Genomic DNA, 11498 nt, shown 5'->3' with positions numbered 1-11498 from the left:
TATATATATATATAATTTTTTTTTTTAATTCTTTTTTCTTACATATGAAAAAGCAAATTGGTAAAAAAGAAAAAATGTGTAAGCCACATCAAAAATGACTTCCGTGCTACCCGCTCCTCCGCGGTTTCCTTAGGCAGCCCGTGTTTTCCACGTTGAACTTTTCTTGTGTTAAGATAACAACAACTTCACATTAAAGGGAAAGTACAGAGAGATTTCGGATGCCACAAAAGATTTAATTGCAGCGTTTGCCTTTCTTTTAGGTTTTCCATTGTTATATGGTTGTTTGCGGATGTTTTTGTTACTGTACTCATTGGAGAGATTTGTAGATTATAGTCACAGGAAGCTGGGCGGGTGAACCAGTACGGACCGCAGGAAGCTGAAGCTTGATCTGCTCATATTTTGTCTTCCCTGGCTCCTCCCATCACCAAGATAATGACATTTATAAATAAAACCTTTCCATTTTAATAACATTATTTTAAATCCGGTGATGTCATCTAGTGATGGATATCTGTGCTTCTCTATACAATGCAGGCAGATCATGGCTGGTGGGAGGGGCCGGCAGGGGGCTGTGTATAGCCTCAGTACTCCTCTCAAGAGCCCTCAGCCCCGATGCAACCAGTGGGCGGGCTCCTGGGAGGAGTTATGCAAATATTAAAAAAATGCCTTAATGGGTGGGTGTCAGTCTGGAGTAGTGGGCGGTCCTAGACAGGTTGCATTTGCATATGTACCACCCTAGGTAACGCCCACATGTGGTGATGAGCAGTCTAGGAGTGGGTGTCAGTCTGGAGTAGTGGGCGTTACTAGACAGGTTGCATTTGCATATGTACCGCCCTAGGTAACGTCCACATGTGGTGATGAGCAGTCTAGGAGTGGGTGTCAGTCTGGAGTAGGGGGCGGTCCTAGACAGGTTGTATTTGCATATGTACCGCCCTAGGAAACGCCCACCTGTGGTGATGAGCAGTTTGGAGGAGTGGGTGTCCGTCTGGAGTAGTGGGCGTTCCTAGACAGGTCGCATTTGCATATGTACCGCCCTAGGTAACGCCCACATGTGGTGCTGAGCCTCCATGATTGACCTGGACTCCAATGAGTGACAGGGGCGGGGTCAGGGACAGTCAGGTTGTCATACAGGAAACCCGCTTCTATTTTTTGGGTGGAATATGTTAAAAAAAAGAAACATTTTATATAACAATGTTACAGATTCAGATACCGGGAAACGAGAACGGAATTACCTGCCTCCGACGCTGCCGCAAAACCTGAGCAGAAGACAAAGAAAGACACATGAGAGGCTACAAACAATAAAATGCATCATGAAGCAAAATACGAGTATGAGCCGAGCGTAGATTCCTGTATGTGATTGGATAGGAGACCCGGAGGTCTATGAGAGGTCAGAGGCCACTATAGAGTAGCTGGGATCAGATTGCATGCAGCAAGTTCATTCTGAGCTTCTCTCTCTTCTAGTGTATGTCAGTAAAAGCTGATAGAGATACATATATATACTTCTACTGCTGTGACTTTCCTCCGCTGCAGGACCCGTGCGTGGCTCTAGACCCACACTGGATGTGTATAGATATTTTTGTTGATGAGCATCCGGGCCTCAGCCTAAAGGTCCCCACACACCTTACGATAATCGTACGATAGTTGCGGGAAATCCCGCGATCGTACGATTATCGTAAGGTGTGTGGAAGCCGTGCGACCTCTACTACTGTAAGGTCGCACGACTTTAAACTTACGGACATGTTCGAAAACCCGCCGAGCATCGTACGACGTTCGGCGGGTTTGTGGCATGTCCGTACGATAACAGCCGATACGGGCCGTTCGGCATTGCGGTCTTCGAAAGCCCGCCCCCTCAGGGGGTGTGGCTTGCGGTCATCGCAAGTACGATCTGCCTATGCAAGATGGGCAGATCGTACGTTTTTTTAAGTACCTTACAACCATTGCAGGACAAAAGTCTTGCGATGGTTGTAAGGTGTGTGCCCAGCCTTACACATAGAGGGCGGGGCGGCCCCGGTACTAGATATAAATATATGTATTGTTTTCTTTTAACTTTCCTTGTGACAGTATAATGATAGTGTATATATCAGAGTGTAATACTGCAGTCTCAAGACGATATATATTTTTTATGAGACTTTAGTATTAAACTGTGATAACCCGGAGGTCAGCAGATTACATGCAGCCTGTTCATTCTGGGCTTCTCTCTTCTATCGTTTTTTGTGTATACGTCAGTAAAAATTATCTCTCTCTCTCACTCTTCCCCCCCCTCTCCCCCCCCTCTTTCCTCCCACTCTTCTCTTCCGTTTCACTGTCGTTTACTCCTGTTTCTAATTTTTTTATTTTAAGACTATATGCTTGACGTTTCTCAAGTTTTATTTCATATCAAACATGTGCAATTCCTTCTGCTAATTATCTCTCCAAGAACTGTTATTAACGTCACATGTACTTCATGTATTTGACCTGATCTTAATCCATGTTATTGTACAACCCTCTTTTTTACACCAAATGTTGTTTGTGTAAATCTCTGTTTATTTGTATTCTTTCACTCTCTGTAGTTGCCCCCTATTAGCTCTCAGCCATCTTGCTGTATTGCCGTGTTTACTACAGAGCGCTCTTCGTACATTCATTCCATGTAGTGGGTTTCCACTGAAGACTCTGAGTTTCTATATCACTCAGTACCATGTGTGTGGTCTGTTCTCAGGAAACTTCTGCGCACACCACGGCCATGAAGCGATGAGGTTTAAGGGAGTTTGGATTTTCGGCGCTTTTACTGCCAGATGAAGGTTACTGGCGAGCGCAGGAACCCAGACAGTGCGTACAGTAGATGTAACTCCCAGACACTGCCGTGGTGTATAAGTTCTCACATGATGATGTCGTGTTCAGAAATGTTTAGCTCTGCAGCCCAGTGGCGCAGCCAGAGTTATGGGCGCCCGGGGCAGAAATTTATTTTTGCCCCACCATTATATAAACATCCACTGGAACTGGCTCAATACCAGTCTCATGGTCCTTACTGGTTATATGGCATGCTGGCCAGTCACATGGTTTGGATACCCTACAGCAGGTGGACACTCGGGGACCCAGCACAGGGATGGTGGGAGCTCCTCATAATGGGCACAGCGGGTGTACAGACCCGGGAACTCAGCACAGGGATGGTGGGAGCTCCTCATAATGGGCACAGCGGGTGTACAGACCCGGGAACTCAGCACAGGGATGGTGGGAGCTCCTCATAATGGGCACAGCGGGTGTACAGACCCGGGAACTCAGCACAGGGATGGTGGGAGCTCCTCATAATAGACACAGCGGGTGTACAGACCCGGGAACTCAGCACAGGGATGGTGGGACCCCTCATAATGGGCACAGCAGGTGTACAGACCCGGGAACTCAGCACACGGATGGTAGGAGCCCCTCATAATGGGCATAGAAGGTGTACGGACCCGGGGAATCAGCATAGGGATGGTAGGGACCCCTCATAACTGATCTCACCAATAGAGTCCCTGCGAGATAACAGAGACCATCAATGACCACCATTAACTCTAGAACAATCAGGTTTAAGTGGACGGAGGCTATAGTTGAACCCTCTCCAAAGCTCCTTTGCCTATGTGACAGGTGCATAAAAAACTGTCCCCGGATTACATTTTGGCGTGTTCCTGCGGCTAGTACATCCTTCTCAGGAGTTTGCGAAAAGCTGGCGTAATTTCTAACCCCCCCCCAAGTCTTGCAGCATCACCAAAGCTGAGACGTTGAAATATTTCCCCATCCCCAATCCTCTTCCTCCATATTGTAGATAAGGAGCGATTCTTACCCCAAGGCAGCCACAGTAGGAGGGCCGGCCAGATGTACCTAAAAAGGTTGTTCATGTTCTCGCCTGCTTCGAGGAGATGTCTCTCTGGCGGGGGGTCTCCACCTTCTTTTTGTTTTTCGTGCACAAGACAGGATGTCACAAGTGGTTATTATCTTCCCCTCGGTGCTGCGACACAAGGGAACCAACTAATGAGAGGAAAAATTTGTAATGCAGTTGTCCTCTCTGCCTGCAGGCTGCACGCTTCACGGACTGCCCTCTTCTCTGGCTGGGCGATATAAAGGGAAATTCTTTCCTTCTAATGTAATTAAAGGACCACTCCATCAGAAAAAAAACCTATAAAATATTCTGTAGCCGGGATTCAGTAAACAAGAAGAAACACTTAAAGTGTAACTCCATTTTTGTTGAGCAAAAAAACAATCCCCTCTGCGTCATCAGGGCACATTGCAAAGATTTTACCAAACTTTGTAGCAGATTCCGACCTTTCTCTGTTCTGAAGAAAAAGCTGTTTGTCTCACCAGGTCCTTTCCACGGAGATCCCTGAATGAGAGGATCTTCTTCCTGAATGGGAGGGTCTGATTCTTAAATAGGAGGGGTCTGACTCCTGAATGGGAGGGGTCTGATTTCTAAATCGAAGGGGTGTGATTCCTGAATAGGAGGGGTCTGATTCCTGAATGGGTGGGGTCTGATTCCTGAATGGGTGGGGTCTGATTCCTATATGGGAAGGTCTGATAACTAAGTCGGAATTTCTGATTCCTGAATGGATAGGTTTGATTCCTGAATGGGAAGGTCTGATTTCTTAATGGGAGGGGTGTGATTCCTGAAAGGGAGGGGTCTGATTCCTGAATAGGAGAGGCCTGATTCCTGAATAGGAGGGGCCTGATTCCTGAATGGGAGGGGTCTGATTCTTAAATAGGAGGTGTCTGATTCCTAAATAGGAGGGGTCTGATTCCTAAATAGGAGGGGTCTGATTCCTGAATGGGTGGGGTCTGATTCCTGAATGGGAGTGTCTAATTCTTAAATAGGAGGGTCTGATTCCTGAATGGGAGGGTCTGGTTGCTGAATAGGAGGGGTCTGATTCCTTAATTGGAGGGATCTGATTACTAAATCGGAATATCTGATTCCTGAATGGGAGGGGTCTGATTCCAGAGTAGGAGGGATCTGATTCCTTAATAGGAATGGTCTGATTTCTGAATAGGAACGTCTGATTCCTGAATGAGAGGGTTGGGTTCATTATAACCATCTGGTGCACTCTCAGTGTTCTAATGAGGATAGTCACTGTCTTGGCTTAGATCTCTCCACATTTGTTCTGTGCGAACGGAAGCAAAAAAATATGTTCATAGTATATTTTCTATTGAGGTCGAATCTACTATCAGGAAAATATCACATTATCGCCACTAGATGGAGCTGAGACGCATAAGAAAGTATTTATTTAGCCCAAATAGGGCTTTACTAAAATCCCACCCATGCTTCCAGCAGCACCTCCAACCAGCTGGAGGACAGCTCCAGAATTGACTATTCCCACCTTGCCAAGGGACTGTGCTCCAATGGGGGGAACACCAGAGCACCAAAACACTAGCTTCCCCCCTCCCTCGCTTTGTAACCGTTTCACATCTCACAGACCCCCAATGTCCCCCTAGCTCGCCAAGCTGCCATGCCAAAAACATGTAGATCCCAATCCATTGACATCTTTGCACAAGTAAAAGCGGGTGGGACAACGTTCTTCCTTCATTGACCTTCCACAAAGAACTCCCAGCAGCCCCTGCAGATCCAACCCCTGCAGTCCCTCTCTAAAACCTGGCCCAGGACCTCCAATCAGGAAAGACTTGCTGTTCTCAGCTCTTATCTTTAACTCTTTACTGGGGACTATTAAAGTGAGTCATATTTTGCGCCTCTCATCTCCTACAAAAAAGAAAGGTAGCAGACCACAGCCGTAGATGGCGGAGCTGTGACTTCCTATGGTGCACTGTGAGCTGCAGCACTTCCGAGGTGCAACGTTGTCTGCAGATGTGTTCAAAGCATCACAGAGCGGTGTGCCATCATCCCCAGCGACCAATCAGAGATCAGCTTTTTTTCTGTTATGACTGATACTCATTCTGCACATTGCTGCTGTAACCTTTTTAAAGGAGAACTATGGGGTTAAGGCTTTTCCCCATAGTTCTCCTTAGGGTAACGGGAAGACACAAACTAGCGTCCTCCCGTCACCCTAGGCTCAGTATATAGAGAGCTACAGCTTGCGGAATACTGAGACGCCGCCGCTGAAACGGATCCCGACAATTATGTCTGGATCCGCCCAGCTGCGTGACTGACAGCTGGCTCTGCCTATCTAGAGGCAGAGCCAGCTGTAGCCGCCCCCTCCCCCGTCAGTTCCGCCAGTCAGCGCTGGCGGATCGGAGCGGGGAGGGGGGAATCCAGCCCCTCCCCTGTCACGGCAGAGAGCCGTGACAGGATTGAGAGGTGAGCGAACGCCGGTATGTGTTCGCTCACGTCCCGATCTACTGAGCCGACCTGTGACAGTCTCATTGTCACAGGTTGGCTAGAACTACGAGGTGAGTGAAAAGCCCCTCCCCCATCATAGTTCTCCTTTAATCATTTATTTTTCTCAGTTCTAAAGTAGTGTGTTGTAATAATACATAATGGCCACTAGATGGAGCTGAGGAGCGTAGGATATAAATTCTTATTTCCAATGCTCCTTGCCACCATCTAGTGGCCATAATGTATTATTACAACACTACATTCAAATTGGGAAAAAGAACATTAATTTTAGCCATTATTCCTCCAAAACGAATGTTCACAGAGATTCACAGGATGGAGGACCCTGCCATTGGTTTATAAATAGACCCCAAAGTGTTGACTTCTTTTTGTCTTTCACAGTCTATCATTTATAGATTATTCTGAATTGATCGGTTGTGGTATAGGGGAGTCATGTGATATAGAGATCAGTTCCGGTATAGGAGAGTCATGTGATATAGAGATCAGTTCCGGTATAGGGGGATCATGTGATATAGAGATCAGTTCTGGTGTAGGAGGATGTCCAGTAGTTCACTGTCCAGGTGAAAACCGCACAGGTGGCAACTCTAACCAGAACTGATCTCTATATCACAAGGATATAGTGATCACAAGGATATAGAGATCAGTTCTGGTTAGAGTTGCCACCTGTGCGGTTTTCACCTGGACAGTCCGGGTTTGGAATCTTGTGCCCTGTGTGTCCAGCCAGCGGGGACCCGGACACAAGACACTCGGTGCCGACACCGGCACTTTAAATTTTTTGACAGATGCGGTTGCAGAGGTCCCCGACAAGCGCGATCTCAGGCAGCTGCATCGGCCTTAACCGGATCTTCCTCTGAGCTGCGGGCAGCCTGTGGCTGTTTGCACGTGCCCGCAGGTCAGTGGAAGATTCGGGTTTCAGGCCGATGCGGCTGCCCGAGATCGCACTTGTCGGGGACCTCGGCAGCCGCATGTGTGATTGCTCCTTCTCCTCCTTCGCCTTTTCTGGCTTCCTTACACAGTGCTGCCTGCCTGCGGATCCCTGGTGAGGCACCATAGCCCAGAGAGTCGCATAGCCCATCTGAGAGTCGCACAGCCCACCTGAGAGTCGCACAGCCCACCTGGGAGTCGCATAGCCCATCTGAGAGTCTCACAGCCCACCTGAGAGTCGCACAGCCCACCTGAGAGTAGCACAGCCCACCTGGGAGCCTGCGCAGCCCACCTGAGTGTCACATAGCCCACCTGAGAGCCTGCACAGCCCACCTGAGAGTCGCACAGCCCATCTGAGAGTCGCACAGCCCACCTGAGAGTCGCACAGCCCACCTGAGAGTCGCACAGCCCACCTGAGAGTCACACAGCCCACCTGAGAGTCACACAACCCACCTGAGAGCCTGCATAGCCCACCTGAGAGTCGCACAGCCCACCTGAGAGTCGCACAGCCCACCTGAGAGTCACACAGCCCACCTGAGAGTCGCACAGCCAACCTGAGTGCTGCACAGCCCACCTGAGAGTCGCACAGCCCACCTGAGAGTCGCACAGCCCACCTGAGTGTCACACAGCCCACCTGAGTGTCACATAGCCCACCTGAGAGTCACACAGCCCACCTGAGAGTCGCACAGCCCACCTGAGTGTCGCACAGCCCACCTGAGAGCCCGTACAGGCCACCAGGCCACCTGGAGACATCAGGGTGCCAACCCAGAACAGCACAGTGTATGTAGCTTCATATAATTTTGTATTGCTGTATAATGTATTGCTGGGATTTGTAGTCCTCCTATAGCCGGTCTCCTTACTCTCTCCCCTGGCTGCCTCTCCTCGTTCTCTCCTCTATATTCTCCAAAAAAAATTGCCGCGCACGGCGCCAGAGTGTTTGGGTTTTACTTGAAGAAAAGGTGGCAACCCTAGTCCTGGTATAGGAGGATCATGTGATATAGGTTTCATATGAATTGTTATTCTTTTTATACATCCCATAATTCTATGAGCAGCCTCCATGTGTCCATTACTATGCATGCTATAGTACATAATAACAATACTACTGGGGCCTCAGTATTGTCATCTTTTTGCATGTGGTCATTCCTTTTGCCTTTTTTAGACTTTTTTTTTAATATGGACAATTCAAGGTGATGGGAATCTCCAAATCAGATAGTTGTCCCCGGAACAGGAGGTGAGGAGAAAACCTCCAATGGGGACACCTACTGACAAATAGGGTTGCCACCTTTTCTCCAAGCGAAACCCGAACTCTCAAGCAACGCGCAGACTTTTTTGGGGAGTCGTGGCTTATTCATATGTAAATGTCACAGTAGAGACTATTTTCAGTGGGGGGCCAGTAGCCCCTATCTTAATTTTGGTTGCCCCTGTCTGCCTGACATCTTGTGTCCGAGTTTCTGCTGCCAAGAAACCCGGACACAGCATTCCAAACCCGGACTGTCCGGGTGAATCCTGGACAGGTGGCAACCCTACTGACAAACAGCATTTCCCCTCATTTTAGAGAGGTTTCCTCTTACTTCCTGTTGTATCTAGGGAAATCCCCCAGAACGCAGACAGACCCCCGCCTCCCAAAAAAAAAATGGCAAAGTTTGATGCCCCCCTCTATTCAAACCTAAAATAAGAATTTAGACTTAAGATCAAATCTAACAGGTATATTGATCAGATAGGCTCAAGCATGCAATAGCTTATACGGTAGTATCTGTCACTCTCAGGTTCTCAGTTTCACCCTCTTGGAACACAATCTCCCTTCAGGGAGTCATGAAACAGGCAGATCCAGCAGATGCCATTCACAATACCGCCTCTAGATGGCGCTGATGTGTTCCGGAAATTCCTAGTTTTATAAATGAAGACCTATGAGTGAAACATGTTATAACTTGCACTAGTATTGGGCCCCTCCCCCTCCAAATCATTGGATTCAGGTGTTCCGTGAAATGTCCTTGCTACTAAATATTCCGCGGTCACCTGTTACTGGGATTATAACAAAGTGGAAGCGACTGGGAACAACAGCAACTCAGCCAGGAAGTGGTTAGTCGCCAACTGTCTGCAGAGTCAATAGCTACAGACCTCCAAACTTGGTGTGGCTTTCAGATTGGCACAACAACAGTGCGTAGAGAGCTTCATGGAATGGGTTTCCATGGCCGAGCAGCTGCATCCAAGCCGCACATCACCAAGTGCAATGCAAAGCGTGGGATGCCGTGGTGTAAAGCACGCCGCCACTGGACTCTAGAGAAGAGGAGACGTGTTCTCTGGAGGGACCAATCACGCTTCTCTGTCTGGCAATCCGATTGACGTGTCTGGGTTTGGCGGTTGCCGGGAGAACGATACTTGCCTGACTGCATTGTGCCAAGTGTAAAGTTTGGGGGAGGGGGGATTATGGTGGGGGGCGGGTTGTTTTTCAGGGGTTGGGCTCCGGCCCTTAGTTCCAGTGAAGGGAACTCTTATGGCATCAGCACACCAAGACATTTTGGACAATGTGTGGGAGGAGTTTGGGGACGGCCCCTTCCTGTTCCAACATGACTGCGCACCAGTGCTCAAAGCAAGGTCCATGAAGACATGGATGGGGGAGTTTGGGGCGGAGGAACAAGACTGGCCAGCACAGAGTCCTGACCTCAACCCCATAGAACACCTTTGGGATGAATTAGAGGCGGAGACTGCGAGCCCGGCCTTCTCCAACATCAGCGCCTGACCTCACAAATGGTCCAACATTCCCATAGACACACTCCTAAATCTTGTGGACGCCTTCCCAGAAGAGGTGAAGCTGTTATAGCGGCAAAGGGCGGAGCCAACCCAATACTGAACCCTACGGACTAAGACTGGGATGCCATTAAAGTTCATGTGCGTGTAAAGGCGTCACGATACTTGTGGCAATATAGTGTATGTATCTCTCATCTTCACTTCCACCCTCCCGGAACATAACCTCCCCACAGGGCTGCCATGAAACAGGCAGATCGGGCAGACGCCATTCACAACAGCACCTCTAGATGGCGCTGATGAGTATAGGAAATCTCTGTTATAACCATGTATCTCTCATCTCCCCTTTCACCCTCCCGGAACACAATCTCCCCTCAGGGCTGCCGTATGACAGTATCAGCACACTGCTTTCTAATCCGAGTCAGAGTAGAACCGGCCTGCCAATCAGAAATAAAATGAGACAGCAATATATTGTGAACAGAGGATATCCCGATACATTGTATATGTTTGTTTCCCTGTAAATCAGATTGCTTAGCTGCAGTGTCACGGTAAAATGCAATGAATGAAAGGGCCGGGGCCAGGGACAGTCAGACCGGGGAGGAAAACGCTAGATGATGGTGGTTGTCCAGCCAGGAAATGGGGCGGGCTCTATCTGACTTGCTTCAGCTTTAATATGACAAGAGGCGCGTATCACTGACCCGGCCAGTCTAGTTCAATACAATTCAGAATATTCAGGAAGGAATTGTTTCTGCAATCTCTGCAATTATGATAAGGAGATGCTTCAACCACCAGAAGTCTAAACCGCAGATGAAGATAACAGTTTTATATACAGAATGAGGTATTTATAGTTCTAGATTTGGGTGTTGCAATTACGCGTTTCGTGTATAGGAAGCGCCCGGCGGTCACAACACGCGCATACATCCGTACGCCGTGCTGCATTGATACAATGTATCCGGGCTCAAAACCTGTCACGTGACGGCCGAAACAAAGTCCGATTTCTGGTTCCCGCACAGCAGCTTTTCTGACCACATCAGTCGGGAGCCCCGGACCTCTTCTCTAGGAACTCTCGGGGCCCATTCGGTCCCCGGTGTCCTGGTGCGTGGCATTAATGCGCGTGCGGTAACGTGCATTTTTCTATGGCACGTTGCATTAGAGTAGGCTGGATACACACCAAAACGCACATTATTGGCCACACAGCACACAGGGGCATAACTGTATCTCATGGGGGCCCATAGCAAATGTAGATGGGGCCCTTCTGCGACCTCTCTATTGGCAATGATATTAAGGTGAGGTAGCTGAGGAGCTCCAGCACACATGATGTCAGCTCGCCTTGATTTGAAAATGTTACAGGAGGTACAGGGTCAGTATCAACCAGTGGCGTCACAAGCGGGGTGCAGGGGGTGTGGCCCGCACCCGGGTGCCACCATTGGAGCCACTGTTTGGTCAGGAAGCCCGGCTGCCTTGCATCATGAAGCCTGCTTTCTAGCCAAACAGGAAGCCGGGGGGCGGGTCATGACTCATGACTTCCTGGCTTCCTAATTGGTCA

Source organism: Nanorana parkeri, unplaced genomic scaffold (genome assembly GCF_000935625.1).
Source record: "Nanorana parkeri isolate BGI_ZX_2015 unplaced genomic scaffold, ASM93562v1 scaffold1586, whole genome shotgun sequence".
Taxonomy (NCBI): domain Eukaryota; kingdom Metazoa; phylum Chordata; class Amphibia; order Anura; family Dicroglossidae; genus Nanorana; species Nanorana parkeri.
Note: the sequence above shows the minus strand (reverse complement) of the source record.